Source organism: Protopterus annectens, chromosome 1.part1 (genome assembly GCF_019279795.1).
Source record: "Protopterus annectens isolate FY-2018-M chromosome 1.part1, PAN1.0, whole genome shotgun sequence".
Lineage (NCBI taxonomy): Eukaryota > Metazoa > Chordata > Ceratodontiformes > Protopteridae > Protopterus > Protopterus annectens.
The window spans coordinates 613,136,825-613,152,485 of NC_056726.1; positions in this window are offsets into that span (position 1 = coordinate 613,136,825).

Here is a 15,661-nt window from a genome sequence, read left to right on the forward strand (position 1 = left end):
AAAATTCGTTTATGAGCTTTAATATCTTTTCACTGTCTGAAATTGGGGTCATACAATAAATAATAAGATCATCGGCGAATGCTGACATTAATATTTTATTCCTATAAATTATTGGTGCATTATGATACAAATTTTGCTTGATATATAAAAATAGGGGTTCTAGATATAGGTTAAACAATAAGGGGGACATGGGACAACCCTAGTACCATTTTAATCTGTATTCTGTTAGAATAAGTCCTATTGATGTATAGCGTAGTGTATGGATTACTATATAATATTTGTAGCATCTGAATGAATTCTTGGGGCAAGTTAAAATAGGGTAACACATCAAACAAAGAATGTATGTCTACTCTATCAAATGCTTTCTGGGCATCTATTATAAGAGCATAGATATTAAAGTTGTTTTTAGCATCGTCATCATATTATGCAGTGTAAGTGTGTTATCGCTGGTTTGTCTAGTTGCCATAAATCCAGCTTGTTCCTTAGAAATTAGATATATCAAAACCTTCTTTAGTCTCGATGCTATAATTGATGTTAAAATTTTCATATCCACATTCATTAGTGCTATTGGTCTGTAATTATCTGGGTTAAGGGGATCCGAATTGGTTTTATGTATGAAAATTGTTTTTGACGCATTGAGGTGGGGGTCACTAATTTTATTTTTAGTTATATAATTAAATACATGAGACAATTCTTTTCCCAAACTATCAGCAAACTCTTTGTAAAATTCAGCTGTAATACCATCAGGCCCTGGCGACACAATGGCAGATTTTTCTGATGAAGTCCATGTAGTTTGGACGAAAATACTAATTGTTCTGGAATAATAGAATTTTGGTTTCACTTCTGCCTCCTTCTTTTGGAATCTTGGTTGGATTACTTTATTTTTTGTTACTTAGTTTTGAAAGGGAAGTGGAGATCTTAGGTGAAACTGAAATGAACAGCTACCAGTTTTAACATGAAATAAAAGTTTTCACTGATAACCTTACACTGTTGGTTAACCGTCACAACAAGTAACTGCTGTTTCTCAGGCACAGAATAATCATCGACAAGACACTTTCTCTAACAGACTACTTTCTCTGCTTTACCACAAAGTACAACCGTTTCTTTCATCACTGCAGCTCAAAGAACTAATGTTGCCTTAACTTAAGGGGAGAACCTGCCTATGCATGTTAACATGGTAAAGGAAGTGAATGAAGCAGGCCAGGCGCTAACCGATTTGCAGCTCCAGAGACTCCTACAGTGCCATTCACATTCTCGCTCAGTGACTGGTTAAAGGATGGGGGTGAGTGGAGAACCGGAACACAGGAACAAAGAGAGGAACAAGGGACATTAGACCAGCAGCTAAAACTATTTCAGGATTTGATTTTGTAATGTAAAAAGCTTCAAGTAGAGAAGTGCTGTTTAAAAGAATGTGTGAGGAGACAGCAAATTGCAAAAGTCCTATGCTGCTGGAAGTATCCTAATGGACTTATAAAGGACTCTCCTTTACACTCTGAGCTGATTTCTTTATTTAACCACCATGGTTGTAAGTTGCTTACTGTGTTAATTAATGACAATGAGAGAACATTTTGTATATTAAGCAATGATATTGGATGACTGGATGACATCATTCAGTCAGACTTGGTATTTGAATTTAAAATTCATTTGTACAAACATATTTGTATCACTGTTGATAGGAGTATTAGTGAGTTAAAAAATAAGAAGGAAAGAAAGTTAAACAGAGATGAGACAGAACATGAGAAGGGTCAGGCCTACCCCCTCCCCATTTATAAAGGGTCAGGTAGTAAATAATGGTACAAACAAAACCAACAATATTAATTCTGTAATCTACTTGGATAAAATAGGCAAGAAAAATGAACTTGAAGATGTAACTTACCCTTTAGAGTACCCCCATTTGAGGAGGTCCCAGAGGTTATTGAACAAAAGGAGGGGAAATTACAGATAACAACTGCAAGTTGGGCAGGACAAAGGGATGGAGAGAGAGACAGAAAGAGAGAGAGAGGGAAGAGGATATTTTAAAAGTTGAATATAATTCCAAGGATGACTTTAAAATCATTAACTATAGTGATGCCCCAATCACCAGGAAATGGACTAACCTATTGGAGAAAGGTTTAACCTTTTTCCCAACAAAGGGGGTTGATGTAGTGGAGACATTGCTCAACTGTAGGAAACTTGGACTTGCGTTTTTGTTCGGGGGAACAATCCTAATGCACTTTTATGCATGAGAAGACCCAGTACCTTTATTACATCTATACACCCTGCGGTTGGTATTTCTGAAAAACTGTGCAAAAAGACAAACATTCAAGAGACTCATTCTAATCTTATAAAATGGGAAGAACTACTAAGTAGCATTATTATTGCAAAAAACATAAGAGTAATAAAACCCGACAAGGGTGGGAGGATAGTTGTGATGAACTCAAATGATTACCTTAGCAAATGCTCTCTTTATTATACACTAACATGTAAACAGAAATTTCAAGGAATGAGTTAAATATAGCCCACAAAAATACAAATTTGATGATAGAGGACATGTTGTTGAACCAAGAGATTTCTCTTGATGAATATAACATTTTGAAACTCCCCTACCTTAAGATACCCACATCCAAAAAGTTCACAAGGGCTTAAACAACCCTACCTTATGTCCCACTGTGGACACTAAGGCATTCATCATGCTCCCTCTGGCTAAGTATATTGACCAGGGTGCCATAGGTATACTGAATAAATTTGGTTATTTATATAAGGACTTGTGGGGATTTTTTATCAAAAATATCTAATGGGATTTACTCTGATTACCTTTGGTTTGTTACTATCAATGTCTGTGATATGTACTTAGTTATTCCCCAACAAGAAGGACTGGAATTGTTTTTTTCAGTTTCTGTCAGAAAACTCAGATTTAACTTTAGCTAAGCTGTCCACACTCAGTTTCCTTCATGGAAGTGGTCATCAAAAATAATTTTCAAATTTTCGAAAATCAGTTGTTCAGACAAACCCAAGGAATGGCAATGGGGGCAATATGTGTCCCTATTTTTGCCAATATTGTTCTTGCCCAATGGGAAAAACTACATGTATTCAGTTCTAAATTTAAAGACTGGGTTTTGTATGGTAGGTACTTGGATGATGCTATTATTTTTTGGAGCAATAACCTTACTAGTCTGGATGAATTATTCCAGTATCTAAATTCAACTACCAGTTTTTTAAGGTTTACAATAGAGGTCCAGGAACAAAAAGTAAACTATTTAGATGTAAATATTTGTAAGAACACAGTACTGCACAGGTTTGAATCAACCTTATATATAACATATTCAACTCTCCCCCTTCATTTTGAGAGTTGTCACCCTATACACCAAAAGAAATCTCTTGTGAAGGGACAGTATGTTAGGGTGGTAAGAATGTTCATAGATGACCAACTATATGCAAAAGAATGTGAAAAACTTCAAGGTATGTTAAAGAAGAGGGATTACTACCCAGAATCTTTTGTACAAAACATTGTTTCTGAAGTGTCTAGAAAGAGGGAGCAGGGCATGTACAAACTGGTACTTGGGTCTGGTGTGGGACTTACTCCTGCTGGGCATCTAAGATTGCAAGAACCAAAGGAACAATTTCAAAGGTCCTTGATCCTTCCTTATAATGTGCAGTTCAATGAGCTACAGGATATTGTGAGGAGAAATTCAAATTTATTCAAAGATGACCAGGAATACTTGAACATTGTAGATGACAAGCCTTGTATCATTTATATATATAAAAAAAACAATTTTAAGACATTATTAGAATTTGCCCATTTAGAAAAATAGAGAAAGACGCCATATGGTAAAGTGTGCAAACTGTTCTCAGTGTAAATTTACAGCAGAAGGGGAGAGATTAAAGATACCAGGACTGGGTTATGTTAGGTTAACAAAAAGATATTTTTGTTATTCAAAGGGAGTGGTATGTATGGCCAAGTGTCAGTTATGTGACAGTTATTACAGAGGGAAAACTAATACAGTATTTAAGAATAGAATCGACCAGCACCATAATGACATACATTGACAGGATGAAAAAAAATGCACTTAGTAAACATGTAAAAGCATACCTTAGGCATTATTTTAAATATTGTGTTATTGATCATGTTGTTCTAGGTACCAGAGGGGGTCCAAGTGATGATTATTTTAGAGTACAAAGTACTTAAATGGCAGATTAGATGTAATGCCATGGAACCACTGAGTTTAAATGAGAATGTTTCCCTAGCTAGCTTGTTGAGGCTGAAGTCTGCCTTTTATTTGTAATTATTTTTAGTGAGGTTAACCATCATACAGGGACTTGAACAACTATTACTACAATAACACATTACTTAGTGTTTATCCCTACTTGAAGCTTTCTCATTACATTGGTCACAGTTCAAAATTAACCCCAAATAAAATTGTATCCCAGCATACACTTACCTGTACTGGCTTATATACTCACTGTTTAATTTCCAATTCCGCTGATTGTTCCTGGTAGGCAACCTCATCTCCTGGCTCAACCTTCTCCGTTTGCCCTACGTGCTCACTCCACTCCCCTACCCTGCCCCCATTTCCAACCTGCCCCAGTACCTCTACACTTATACTCTTGAAACCACACTCACTCCATCGTTATCCAATACACTCCTGCCTCATCAACACATACCCACCCCTATCTCACCTCCCACAATACTAAACCTAATCTGATCTTCTACCAAATAAATACCTTATACACCCTTACATTATCTCTAATTCCACCATGCTATCTAAACCTGCATCCTTCTTAACTCAAATACTACTTCTTCTAACCCTGTCCTATATCTACTATCTTACACAGTCCCTTACTTCTCACCATTCACCATCTTTTCATATTACAAACACACTTCCCATACTACACTCACACTCACCCATTCCGATACCCCCCAATCTATACCCCATCAATAATTATCTACTATTTCCCTATAAACTAATTTCTCCTTATAAGCACTCTACCCCATCCCTAACCAACCAACCCTTAGAAATCTAATAACACTAAACTCTAACACTAAACAATTCAAGTACCTCTCCAGCATTTTTCAACACCTAATCACTATCCTTCTATCCGGTGATATACACCCAAACCCTGGCCCCCATACCCACACCTCTACTTCCAAATCCACCCTATTTACCTCTCTAAATGCCCAAAGCATAGCTAACAAAATTCCCAACCTCCATGTCTGGCTTCACCACAATAAACAAGATATCGTGTCTATTTCTGAAACTTGGTTAAAACCTCATATAAAAGACTCAGAAATAGTACCACCCAACTATTCCATTATCAGAAAAGACAGAACCCACAAAGAGGGTGGCAGAGTAGCTCTGCTTTACTCATCGTCCTTATCAGTTACCCCTACACTAAACTTATCCCCCAATTCACCAACGCTAAATTAATTCTGGCCTTACTTCAAGTAAATAGACACAAGCACATATGCATAACCTTACTATACATTTCCCCAGGAGACAATATCTCAGTGCTCAAAGATATCCTATCTTGGCTTTCCACTAATATTAGCAATGAAACTATAATACTGGGTGACATGAACATTAACTGGTACTCTATTCGGTCCCTCTCAAACTCCCTAAATATCAACCTTTATAATTTCTCACAACTTATCAACTCTGTAACCAGACCCTCTAAAGATTACTCCAGCGGTAGTATCCTAGACTGGATCTTACTCTCTCACCCTCATTATTTCTCTGACAGTGGCACACTCTCTGACTCCCTCAGCGATCACCTCCCCACTTTTCCTCAGCACCTTACTTCCCCCTACAGTTATCTCATAACTATATCGCCACTCGCTACCTAAAAATTTCAATCCCACTACCTTTTCTAACTCTCTAAAATCAATAAACTGGAGCCCTCTAAGAATTCTACCCTTAGAAAATGCTGTTACCTACTTCAACTCAACTTTCCTAAACCTCTTAGATAGCTATGCCCCCCTAAAATCCAAAAGAATAAAAAGCAAAACAGTCCCTTGGCAAACCAAAAATTCACTAGCTGCCATGCACCTTAGAGATAAAGCTTGGTTACGCCACCAGAAAAATAAGACTCCCTCCACTATCTATGAGTACAAATCAGTTCGCAATAAAGTCAAAAAGCTTGTTACAACAGACTGAACAACTTATTTTGTCTCACTATAAAATAGCCATAAAACAAATCGACAACATTTCTGGAATGGTATCTCCACTCTCGTTAACCCTGGCAAAAAAGAAAACCCTTGTCCAGATCCTGATGCTCTAGACATAGATCTGGCCACCCAATTTAACTCTTTTTTCATCGACTCAATTTCCAAACTAACCTCCTCCTTCTCTAACAGCACTTCACTCCCTACCTCCACATGCCCTCCCCTGGCCTCACTTTCACCATTACTCTCTAATACCTTCACCTCCCAACCCCCTCCTTTCTCCATAAAACCCATACCCATATCTTCCATAAAAAAACTTCTCCAAAAACTAAAATCATGCTTCAATGCCCCCGATAACATGCCCTTACACTTTCTAACTATAGCCACTGAAGCCATTGCCTTACCTATCAATATACTAATCAACCATTCTATCCAAGAAGGTCATGTACCCCAACTATGGAAAAAGGTCTTCATCATATCCCTACATAAAGGGGGTAACAATAATAATATTACAAACTTCCGCCCTATCGCCATCCTATCCCCCATCTCTAAACTCCTTGAAAAATGTATCCATCTACAACTTCTTCCCTACCTTACTGACAATCACTTACTTACTCCAACACAGCATGGATTTAGACCCAGCCACAGAACTACCACTGCTCTTCTTTCCTTCTTAGAAATTGTTAACAAAGCCTGTGACTCTGACTGCACAATATCCTCCCTCCTACTTGACCTCTCTAAGGCCTTTGATACAATATCTCACAACCTTCTCCTAGCTAAACTCTCTAATCTAAACCTATCCATTTCCACCTTCAATTAGTTTGATAGTTATCTCTCAAATAGGCAGCAAGAAGTGAAATGGAAAAAAGCTACCTCCTCCTTCATTGATATCCCCACTGGAGTCCCCCAGGGTTCCATACTGGGTCCCCTCCTCTTCAATATATTCATAAATGATTTCCATCGCTCAGTCCCTAATGCAAAACATATCCAATATGCCGATGATTCAACTATAATCTGTTCTGCTACCTCCACTCCCACACTAATAAAACTCACACAAGAAGCTTTCACTATCACTGAACAATGGATGTTACACAGTCACCTAGCACTCAATGCCTCAAAAACCAAACTAATGTTATTTACCCCTACAAAGACAACCATTATTGACAAAAATGAATTCTCCATCAAAAGCCAAAACAATACATCTCTCAAATTAGTATCTGAGGCTAAATTACTAGGTGTCCACATTGATGACCAGCTCAAATTCAACTCTCACCTATAAATAAATATAAAAAAAACCACCAGAAACTTGGCATGTTTTACCGCCACAATCGCTACCTTACTCCTACTAAGTTCATTCTCTCTACCACATATCTCATCCCTTCTCATTTTTATGGTGCTGCACTTCTAACAAACCTACAATCCTCTCTTAAGACAAAACTCTCCTCTTGCTATTACAAAATTGCGAAGTTTGCCACAAGCCAAAAGTCTTCTACCCATCACTGTGTAGCCCTTCATAAATTAAATTGGTTAGAGCTGCCCAGTTATCTCTCCTATATTCAACTCATTCAGGCCCACAAACTCATTTTCACCCCTCCCTCTGTCCCTCCCTATCCTCACCCTTCAAAATGCACCTCCCTGAAAGACTCTTAAGATCTAACAATCAAAACCTAATAGAACTGCATAAACCTACCCATCCCTCAGGCAAAAATCTCCTATCCTTCACCCTCACACGTCAATGGAACTTCCTACCTCCATCCATCCGTACCACCGCAAACCTCTCTCACTCCACTCACACCTTATATCTCAGTGGGAATGCTCATACTCTCACTCCTCTTAATCTCTTCTCCCCTCTTCATCTCGGTCTTCTCCAATTCCAATCATGGTTTTAGCAGGAACCAATCCATGTGTGAACAACTACTCTAGATTTACAATGCTGACACTCTTTATCTCAGAAATTATCTCTGTTCAATGAAATATTTTATCTGTAATTAGTATAACCAATGCTTTGTCATTTTTGCTTTAGAAATTGTATGTTTAAATGCAATGTTTTACTAGTACTTTTGTACTTACTATAACAAAAGTTTTAATTGTAATTTTTGTTTGTAATTATTAGTTTGTTTTTGGAGCTTTTCTTCCCAGGACTCCATTGAAAATGAGTTCTTCTAGGCCCAATGGACTATCCTGGTAAACCAACTGCAAATAAAAATAATAAAATAAATAAACAGTATGCAATGTGTTCTGTTTTATGCTAGATGTATTTCTCTGTTGTTATGGCTATGTGTTTATATCAGTTTTTCATGTCTTTATTTTTTCTTATTTTTATTTTGATTTACAATGTGCTTGTATACATTTATACACACTTGTGAATTTTCTGTATATGGGTTGCCAACTGGCTTACTGACAGAACCCACACTGTAAAAGCAGCTGACTCCAAATCCAGCTCCAGACAAGTGACAAATAGAGTACCTCAGGGTTCAGTCCTGGAATCGCTCTTGTTTGGCATCTACTTCTCAGAAGTACAGGCCACCACTAAGGGACTCTGGCTAACAAAGTTCACAGATGACTGCAAACTGGGAGCCATTATTGAATCCCCAAATTATGTGGATATTCTACAAAAGGGCCTTAGAGAAACAGATGCTTGGTGCCAGAGCCATGGGCTCAAGCTCATTGCCAAGAAATGTATAGTCATCCCCTTTGGGAAAAAAACACGTACCTGTGAATTACCACATAGGTGGCAGTACACTAAACAGCGAAAGTGTGATAAGAGACTTAGGGACACAGGTGGACAGTGGTCTCACCTTCAATAACCACATTGGCACAACAGTCAGGAAATCCTTCTATGTGGCACACCTCATCACTAAGGGCTTTTCATCCAGAAAAAAGGAGGTTATTGTCCCACTGTACTCATCCCTCATTAGACCATCATAGAATACAATGCCCCGTTTGGTATGTACCTCTCAAGACATCTGCAACAACTGGAAAGGCCGAAGAAATAACCCACTAAAAGAATCACAGGCCTAAAGCAGATGCCTTATACTGACCATCTAAAAAAACTCCACCTATACTCTGTCGCATATCATCTACTCACAGGCAATCTCTGCTTAACATACAAGGCCATGTCAAACCCAGAGCTGTTGGACATGCTACACTTAAAGAAATCTCAATCCCTCAGAGACACATGCTCCAGAGATCTAAACCTTGTCATCACAATGAACAAAACATGCTGGAAGGATAGGTTCCTGACCCAGCGACTCCCCAGACTCTGGAATAGACTGCCCATACATGTCAAGCAGAGCACCTCTTTGGACCTCTTCAAAAGGAACCTTGATGATTGGATGGGAGATAGGAAATTCACCCCAGGGATCACGTCAATCACACTGCTAGACAGGAATCCAGAGAAGTAAATATTGTGGGAAGAAATAGCCAGGGAATTATTATAGCTAGGCTTGTATAGGCCCTAGATCCGATAGCCTAGTACCAACCAATGAACCTATGAGCCTATATGGATATGGCTGTACTGTTTAGAACACAGGTTGGGGAGTTTTATTCATGATTTTACAAAGCTAGGGAAAATAATCTGTGTAGGAACTGATGTTCAAGTATTTATACTCTGTCAGTTATAGTCTGTCAGCTTTAGTCTAAGTCCTCAGCATTCAAGAATGTGCTTTACCGGCTATATGCCTCAACATATTTTTTCATGGCAAAATATTGAAAACTAATAAATATGAGATATATTGTTAAAAATGAATGTTGGACATCACCTGATGTAGCAAGTATACTCAACAATGCAATTTCAAAATCAGTTAAAATCCTTAAATAGACAGGTCTATTCATATCTGGTGCACTACACAGCTTAAAAGCTATCACTTAGGTTTTGATATTCACCCCTTAACTTAAATACTGTCTATTTTATTCATGTGTATAAAAAATTGCATGGAACCATGTTACATGTTATGTCCCCAGCCAGATAAACTTATTCAGAAGGTGGAATAAAGTTATTAGATAATGTGATTGTTTTGTTGCTGGCTAGTCTCTTTTTGGCAATTCACAATAAAAGAAAACTTCAAGATAATTTCTAATCAATTAAAAATAATTCAAAAGATACTTGAGTTATAAAGGCTAAATACCTGGAACAAAACTGCTGTTGCTCAAAATTCAGAACATTCCTTTAAGTTCAAGAAGATATTTCCTCATTATGGATAAGTACTTCAGAAACACTGAAAACTGCTTTCCTGCTAAATTTGGAAAATTTATAGGAAACAGCTGTAATAAAATGTTACAGATAAAGGTAAACCCTTATTTATAACTCTCTTGTAAAACATTTTCCTTTCTTTTCTTTAAATGTTTTAATGGAAGTTCTTATGTATTAGATTTTACATATCAAAACAACTAATAAAGAAATCCACTGCTCAAGTTACTTGCAGTAGATCTTTTGCTATTATAAAATGCACCAAAACGTAGTCACATGCTCTGCATTGTACAGTTTCTGCAGGCAGATTCAACAGTGTTTTCCAATCTTCTAGTCAAGCAGTGCTTTCTGATGCCTGTCCCACCATGAATTATTAGCAGTTAGTGTCCTTTGTTATGCTCACTGATGGACAGATATATTACCACAACATGGATAACTGTTTATATCCTGTTAAAATAGTCTGCCTGCAAGTGTGGAGAATTAATGCTCTAAACTGTTAAGCTGCTTCAGGTACTCAAAATACAGAGTCTGATTCCTTCAGCCTTTATTTACCTGTTGTGTGACTTTCAGTAAAGCACTTAGACAGTGTTCTTGGATTAACCTTGAAAAGGGACTCTTGTCCTGTGGGCTTACCCAATAAACAAATGAAAAAATAAAATGTAGCAGTGGTTATATTTGGTCAACCAAATATATAATGCTGACATTTGTACTTTACTAATGCTGCATAATTTAGAAAATATGAACTACAAATATTACCTAGGTTAGCAGTATTACACAAGTTTCAGAACAAAGGGAACACCTGAAATATAGAAATATGAAGTTAAGAAGATGAATGAGTTTAATATATTACATGAATTAGTAATTATAAACTCACAGCAAGAGGTTCTCTGGTTCAATCCTCAGCTGGAATGCCTTCTGTGCAGAGTCTGCATGTCCTCCCTGTGGCTACGTGGGTTTCCTCCGGGTGCTCCTGTTTCCTCCCACATCCCAAAGACATGCTGTAGGTGGATTGGATACTCTAAATTTGACCTAGGCATGAGTGCGTGCATGTGTGTGCCTTCTGTGGAAGGTTGGGTGATGGGCTGGCAATCCAACACTGTTAAACTCCACTGCCAATCATGAGCGGACAGGTGATCCGCTGTAGTAACCCCTAACCGGGAAAAAGCCGAAAGACGAAGAAGAAGAAATAATAGACTTGCTTTAAAGACAGACAGTTTTGCCTTGTGTAAATTTTACAGTATACATCCGTTGGACATTTTTATTGTGAAGTTATATTATAGTTATATTATAGCTGCTTGATTAGCTGACTGAGAATAAATTTCCTACCTATTCTTGTTTCTTCCTTCCTGAACCATCCCAGCTCCATTATAACTAAACTTTAAGAAAAAATATTGAGCAATTAAGAAGTCAAATCCTTTGCTTATGGTTATCTCACCTAGGTTTGAACCTGATTTGCAAACCTTAATTTGTTTTTGCTAATACCATTTTTAATAAGGATAGGGTAGAGTCCTCTAATAATCAGCCACTTATGCTTAAGGTGACATCAGACAAGTGCATGTGATTCTGATGTGTCTCTAACAAGAAATCCATTAAAAATTCTGTCACCACCTAGCCACTAGATAAATAGATAACATTATTTCCAAGCTTGTCAGCCAGTGGACCTTGTCGTTGCATGATTTCCTGAATATTAAAAAGAGCATTGTTAGTCTGAAGTTAAAGAGGGGTTTCTCAATAAAAGTTTTCCAATCTATGTTAACTTAAAATCCCTGCAGTGCTTTAGCTGCATAGCTAATCATTCCACTTAGAAGTTGTGACTCTACATAACAGAAGTGAAAGGTTTAAGGCAGAATTCAGAACATGGCTGAACACGCCTGCTAATCACCTGATGTAGATTATGCAATCAGTGCCATGGAAAGAAATTCCAATTCAGAGATGTGGTAAAGCACTACACTTTAAGACTTGACTGTGGTAGTATTTTCTTTAGCAGCCCATGTACTTCATTAGCAAAGCTGCCTATACAAATGTACATGCACATAAAGACACACACACACACACACACACACACACACACACACACACACACACACACACACAGGGTCTATATCACATAGTCAAAGTTACGTAACTTTGAACACCTAATGGTCGAAGCATTATGTTTGAAGTTACATAACGTTGACTACAAAAAAAAAAAAAACACAATGTCAACAAAATAAACTGCTGCAAGCCCCCCTGAACCCCCCACTACTTAAATATACCAACTCTGACATCGCACCACATTGAAGTGAATGGAAACCTCTGCCTATGGAGATTTCCATTCAAAAGTTCAAACTTTTACAAATTCGAACATATGGTCACGACCATATGTGGTTTGAATTTCTAAAAGTTCAATGACATGATAGAAACACACATACACACACACACACACACACACACACACACACACACACACACACACACACACACACACACACACACACACACACATGCACTTCCACAAACATGTGCCCACATACCTGCTAATGCACAGGATACATATCTGAATACATATTCTAACATATACACACGCATATCCAGAGTCGGCATCCCAATCCTACCATACTGCAACCACCTAGGAAGATGCACACACACACACACACACACACACACACACACACACACACACACACACACACACACACACACACATTCAGCTTCACTCATACCCCTACAGACACGCACATTCACTCCAAAAGAACATTCACTCCAAAACATATACACACACACTGACACATCCCCAGCCACATGTATTTGCTGGACTTACCTGTACCTTCCAGACGTGGATGTATTACTTCATCTCTGTCTGAGCTCCTGCCTTACATGCGTTTGTTGTCACACTGTTGTTTGCTCTTTGATTAGAGTCAGTTTAGTCAGCATTGCCAGGTAAAACTGATATATCAGGATGTTAGTGCTATAGCTGGGTTGTCAGGCTGCCTATGTAATCCACTGTTTTGTGCCTCTACATGCCAGAAGTGCTATAATACCAAAACCATTAAAAATAATAGTGAGCTTCTAGGGCTGGAAGAAGCAAAAATCAAACATAAAAAAAAAATAAATGAAATAATGTCTTTCATTGTTAAATACTTGAATCAATTATGCTATTCATCAAAATTCAGAAAATCCAGTAACGTCTTTAAGGTTCAATACTGTATTTCCCATTATTTCTAAGCACTTCTGAGATGTTATAAAGGATGTTCTACTAACTTTTGAATCCAAACATGTAGCAAAACATTTGTTGCAAGGAGCAACTTGCTGCAGTTCACAAAGCACACAGAATATTCTTGTTATTTAAGCAACAATGTTTGTGATTTTTGATTGAGAGTGCTTAAGTGCCTTTACCACTATATTCAGTGCTACTGCAGCAGGAGATCAGTAGTTGGTTTGTTCATACACTAAAGCACCAATATATATATATATATATATATATATATATATATATATATATATATATATATATATATATATATAAACTTACAATCTTTCTGTATACAGGTATCATTATGTGACCCCATCCTGCAAATTACATCTTATCAATTCATGTTAGAAATTTCTTTTTCATCACATGACACTTATAACATACTATGGTAGTTTGTTTTTCCTGTATTTCTTTTTATGGGGGGTTGTTTTGTTGTTGCTGTACTGTTAAACTGTTAAATACCTGAGTAATTCACCCTTCTATACCTGTCAGCACCCTACCTATTACCCACCCAGCTATTCTACAGTACAATAGTCACTCCTAACCCAAATTTACTTTCTCTTGAACACTAGCACTGAGATCCCTCATTAGCATTTTGGAGCCTTTCTCTACTCAAACCTTATTTTATCTCTTCCACTAATACTAGTCTGCCCACCCCCTCTACCTCTACTGCTTTCTCGCTGTACTCTGTTGACCCTCCCTCACTTTTCTTCCCTTCCCTCAACTTCTATTAATTACTGCTTCTCTCCTTCTGCTTACTTGGTACAACAATATTAATGAAATCTCAATGGCTTCCACTTTACCCTCTTTCCAAACTACTTTTTTTTCTTTTAAAAAGTCATACTTCATCTCTGCTAATTTTTTTCTTTTATGTGTGATAGAGTGTCAGAATTGTATAGCATTATGTTACCTTGTACTTGACTTCTTTATGCCTATAATGTATGTATCTACATTTGTAAGTTACATTTTATCTCTGATGATTTTTTTATGTATGGTACATTCTATCAACTATATAGCATTATTGTACTGTGTACCTGATTTCTTTTATGCCCCAGATGTATGTATTTACGAATTTTGTAACTCTGTACTTGTTCTGTACTTGTTCTTTTATGTGAAGCTTTTCTACTCAGGTCTCCACTGAAAATGGGCCACTGGCCCAGTAGACTAATCCAGTTAACAAAAGAGAACTAAAGTAAAATACATACAAACTAAAACATGTAGTATTTTCCAGTTTTGTGAGGGTGCTCTCACTAAGAATAGTTTAGCCTCAGCATTTTTAATTACATTTTTGTTGGGTGAATGTTTCCATGCTCAGATATGCTGAGTGGCCAAATTCAGTTACAGAAATATAAGTAAAACTTGAATGGAATGAATGTAAGTGTGCTGTTAAAATGCTCATGTATGAATGGTCTTCAGGGAAACAGATTGCTCTCTAAACTGTGTGGATAATGTTCATATGATGGTGGTTACTGTGACAGGATGTCCTCAGAATTAATTATAATATTTACTGGCTGCAACCACCTACATGGAGAGCTCTGCTACACACACGCGCGCACACACACACACACACACACACACACACACACACACACACACACACACACACACACACACACACACACACATAAGAGCTCTATATATTCTGTGCAGTAAGGTCTGCTTTGATTCACATTGTAAGAAACATAATTCTGAGTTACAATGAATATTATTCTCTTTAATTTTTACTATAGCTTCTTCACTGAAAATACCTTGACCATAAACATCTGCAGCTCTGTTCCCCTCTTTCTTTGTCAACTTCCAGTTTAAATTGTCTCTTCCTGTTGTTACATCCTGACATATTATTTAAGCTATTCACATTCGATATTCAGAGGAAAAAAGCTGAGGTATTTTGCAACTCTGCTATTCCTTAATTACCAATAAAAATGTTCTTTGCTATTAGTTCAACATGGTGTCAGCACTCCAGAAGCACTGTTAATATTTTCTTAGCTAACATTAATTAAAGCACACATTTCTTATGTTCTCACATGTTTTACATCATGTGAACCTCAAGAATTTCTGTACACAGAACTGCCAAGTAGAAATAAAAAGTTGTCACATCTGT